The sequence below is a fragment of the Manacus vitellinus genome, unplaced genomic scaffold, assembly GCF_001715985.3.
Source record: "Manacus vitellinus isolate BGI_N305 unplaced genomic scaffold, ASM171598v3 scaffold_47_pilon, whole genome shotgun sequence".
In the NCBI taxonomy this organism is placed as follows: domain Eukaryota; kingdom Metazoa; phylum Chordata; class Aves; order Passeriformes; family Pipridae; genus Manacus; species Manacus vitellinus.
In genome coordinates, this window is record NW_021940585.1 from 1,854,490 (window position 1) to 1,858,825 (window position 4,336).

At 47.9% G+C, this 4,336-nt stretch overlaps 1 non-coding gene across 1 annotated transcript; it reads left to right on the forward strand.

Moving 5' to 3' along the window:
* The first annotated feature begins 603 nt into the window (after positions 1–603).
* On the forward strand, positions 604–3,537 carry LOC103756490. Its single transcript, XR_003916070.1, has 3 exons — positions 604–791; positions 1,571–1,694; positions 2,503–3,537. It is a non-coding gene; the product is annotated as an NRAS proto-oncogene, GTPase (transcript).
* Positions 3,538–4,336: the final 799 nt, after the last annotated feature.

The window sequence follows — 4,336 nt, forward strand, 5'->3', positions numbered from 1 at the left end:
TCTTTAGTCAATTAGAATGGCACAGTTTTGGGGGTTGTTGTGTTAAGCATTAATCATACCATCAATCAATACAAATGTCTCCACAGGGTGTCAGAGGATGGTGCCAGACTTTTTCCAGTGGTGCCCAGTGACGGGACAAGGAGCAATGGCCATAAACTAAAACACAAGAAGTTCCACCTCAACATGAGGAAGGACTTCTTTACACTGAGGGTGGCAGAGCACTGGAGCAGCTGCCCAGGGAGGGCGTGGAGATCCCTGTCTGGAGACATTCCAGACCCACCCGGACAGTTCCTGCTCCAGGTGACCCTGCCTTGGCAGGGGGGTTGGACTGGATGATCTCCAGAGGTCCCTTCCAACCTCAGCAATTCTGTGATTCAGTGAATCAGATGATATTCAGAGGGTACAGAACATCATCTCTAAGAAAATGGGTGAGAAAAACAGAGTTACACATGGACTAGAAAATGAAGTGTACGTGGTTATTGGCCATCCTGCTGTAGGTTGAACCCCTGAGGTCCTGCCCAGCTTTAATGTATATTTTTGCAGCACAAGGTGGTTTGAACACCGAACTAAACCAGTTTTTATATTTAGAAAATAGTTCCTAACTTATCTTTTAAATTTGTCTTTCCTAAAGAGAACAGATCAAGAGAGTGAAAGACTCGGATGACGTGCCCATGGTGCTTGTTGGGAACAAGTGTGACCTGCCCACGAGAACAGTAGACACAAAACAGGCTCAAGAATTAGCAAAAAGCTACGGAATCCCCTTCATAGAGACCTCTGCAAAAACGAGACAGGTGAGGTGCTCCCCTGGGACCTGACTCCTCCCTGCTGTGAAACACTGGCTGCTCTGACATTTCCCCCTGTGCTTGGGCCTTACCTACAGGAGAAGCGATTTTTTTACAGTTTTTAGCTTTCATTTCTCAGCTTGACAGAGTTTTGTGTTTATCACTGGGCAGGGCCAGGACAGGAATCACTTCAGACTTGTCCTGACTCCCTGTTCAGTGTGTTGTGGCTGGAAGAAGAAGAAGAAGAAGAGCAGAGCTTCACCTGCTCTCGCTGCAGTTCATCATCCCAGACCTGTTCAGTTTTCTTGGCTTCTTAATGAAAGCCAATTACAAGATTATGTTTACAGACAGAATTCCCCCAGACTGGACTAATGGGCTTCTCCAGAGCTGCCTTGAACACGTGGCTCTGCCCAGTCTGCAGCAGGAGGGATGAACCAGAAAAGGTGCAATTATTAAGCAGTAGCCAGAAAATTCTAAGGAATTAAATTCCAGGAATTCTAGAATGGAGGTGATTAGGCAAGAAGTAGCTTGTTTCCTGCATGGAACCTCCTTATAGTTTCAGTTTTCTGTGTTTCTTTTAAGGGCTGTTGCCCCAGGGAGAGTCAGGGGTGTGAGGGGAGAGTTTGGGACATGGAAGTTTTATCCACTCACGAGCCCTGGGATGGGCTGGGTGCTGCTCTTCCTGTAGAATTGTGTCTTTCAAATGCATTGAGGGCTCCTGGGATGGAAAGATCAGTGATTTCAGAAGCTGCAGGAAAGAAAATGCTTGACCTTCCCTTTGCCTTCAGGGCGTGGAAGATGCTTTTTACACACTGGTGAGGGAGATCCGGCAGTACCGGATGAAGAAGCTCAACAGCAGTGAGGATGGGAACCAGGGCTGCATGGGATTGTCCTGTGTTGTGATGTGAAAAGGTGAGCTGGCACTTCACTTTTCCACTGGCTTCTTGTCTTTTTGCCTTCCAGCAGTTGATAAACGTGGCTTAGAAATGCTGGTTGCCATAGGTGGGGTTTTTTTTTCCCCTTCTGTACAGCCTGTTGATTCCCACAGATTTGGATCCCACAATTAATTACTGCTCAGGAAAAAAAAAAATAAGTTCCCCTTTAAGTTGATGATAAAGCTTAAGAAAAGGGAATTTCATCCACAGCATTTTGGCTGTTGTGTGGGTGGATGGAACAAGATGATCTTTAAGGCCCCTTCCAACCCAAACCATTCCATGATTCTGGGATTTCCACTGATTTCGATGGTGTGATTTTCTGTGTCATCCCTGGCAGTGTCTCCTTCCTTTGGGAAACCATTTGGACTCTGGAGGGTGGGTGGTTTCTGTGTGCACACAAGAAACACCTGAACTGGAAAGGAGTGGGCACAGTTGTGCAGTCCCCGTGTGCTGCTGATTGATTGACTCACCTCATTGATTGATTGACTCACCTGATTGATTGATTGACTCACCTGATTGATTGATTGACTCAGCTCACCTTGAGCTGAGTTCCTCTGGAATGTGCTCAGTTCCAGGATTAACCAAATAAAATGGTGCAAGTAACACAATTTGAGCTCCCAGCTGAGTGAAATTCCTTTCAGCAGTTCCCTAAAAGATGTTGCTCATCACTGTGAACACAGACAGACCAGTTCAGGGCTTGCACTGCTACACTGTGGCACTGCAATCCATCCCAGAGTTGCCCAGCAGCTAATTAGGTGCTAATTGGAGGTGCCTTTCTGTTCCAGATGCCAGGAAAATGTGGTTCAGGTGCAGCTGCTGGACGAGTCTCGATGCTCCTGTGCTGCATCTCATGCTGATGCCCTGCAGTGTTTTGGTGCCAGTGGCAGACTCTGGGCACCAGTTAATTAGCACAAGGTCCTTTTCCGTGCTCCATCTGAAGAGAACATCCGTGGCATCTACCTCCCTGCTCAGCTCCCAGAGCAGCAGCATCTCTGGATGTACTGGGATTCTTTTCTCACTGTGTTACCTGGGTTTGTCCAAGAAGAAAACCAGTCACAAAAGTGAACTATAGAGACTAAATGCTGTGAAAAAGATGACACTTTACCTCTAGAAGTGCTGTGTGTCCCCTGTCTGTTGGATTCCGTGCAGTGCTGTCAGAGGAGTGGCACAGAGTGATGTCACCCGTGGTTGTGTCACCAGGAGTGCCCCTGTCCCCTGTCAGACAGGTGTCTGCTCTCTGGGCAGCAAAGTGCAACATCTCCATTGTGCCAGGAGTGCCACCTGCCTGATCCCTGATTTCTGTAATAAAGAGGAAAACCTTTCCTAATTAAGTGCCTGGTTGCTAAGAAGATTAGAAGTTGTCCCTTGGGTTGAGGAAAACCCCAAGGACTGGAATTTCTTGGGAGCTCATTGTCTTAAGCAGGCAAGTGTGGTGTGGGTGATCTGTGCCTGACAGGACACTGCAGCAGGAATTTGTAGGCTGGAAGGTCCAGCAGGCACTTGTGAGACTCCTGAACAAGGCAGGGGACACACTGCACCTGTGTTTTACTTTCTTTGTGGGTGGAACAGTTTATACTCTGTCTTGTTTTCCTGCAGCATTCAGATCTCTTCCAAGCTGGACCAAATCATTCTGCTGCTTGTTTTTAACATGAACTGCCAACACTTCTGGGCAGCTTCTCACTAGTTAATCTGGTAACTGGAGGTTAATTTGGACAGCTGTTCCTCAGCTCTCTGTGTAACTTGCAAATTGTTTTATTTTGAATTATTTTCTTACCACCAGACTGTAAAGAGTCTCTTCAAAATGTCTCTAGACTGTGAAATGTAGTTGGAGAGTTTCCTTATCAGGGGGTTTTGGGTTGACTGTCACAGACTGGTTGCTCCATCCCTGGGAGTGTCCAAGGCCAGGTTGGACAGGGCTTGGAGCAACCTGGTCTGGTGGAAGGTGTCCCTGCCCATGGCAGGGCATGGAATGAGATGATCTTTAAGGTCCCTTCCCACCCAAACCATCCTGGGATTCTGTGGTGGAGGGGAGAAGGCAGTGAGCTGCCCCAGAGATCTGAGCCAGCTTCTGATTGCAGCATCCTTGCAAAATGAGGAAGGAAATGAGTTCAGTGATGACTTCACAGAAGGTGTGGGACAGACTGATGGGAATTCTGGGCCTGCTCTAACTCACAGCCCCCAGCACGAGGGCAGAGCTGTGTGAGCTCTGTGAGTTCTTCCCCGTAACCGGGTATACGAGGGCGGTCACTGCTGCCAGCCCTGCCCGTGTTCCTTGCAATGCTCTGTCCTTCCCCAGTTCTTGTGCTGCTGGTGCTGGATTCCGTGGGGTCAGGCAGTGTATCCCCCAGCACAGCTGAATTCCCAGTCCCTCTGATGGAGGAGGAAGGAGCCTTCAGCCAACAGAGGGAGCGTTCGCTCAGTGCCGGCCCAGGGGAGCAGGGAAATTGTGAGAGGCTTCATTTCAGTGTGTTGGTGTCAGTCAAACATCTTCATTTGGAGTTCTCAGTTTCAAGTGGAAATTAGAAATCAGTAAACAGAGAGAGAAGAATTTTTTCCTCTTAATGTTGCTTCCTTCACTGCTTACATTCTTAAATCTCTTCTTGGAATGAAGAGGATCAA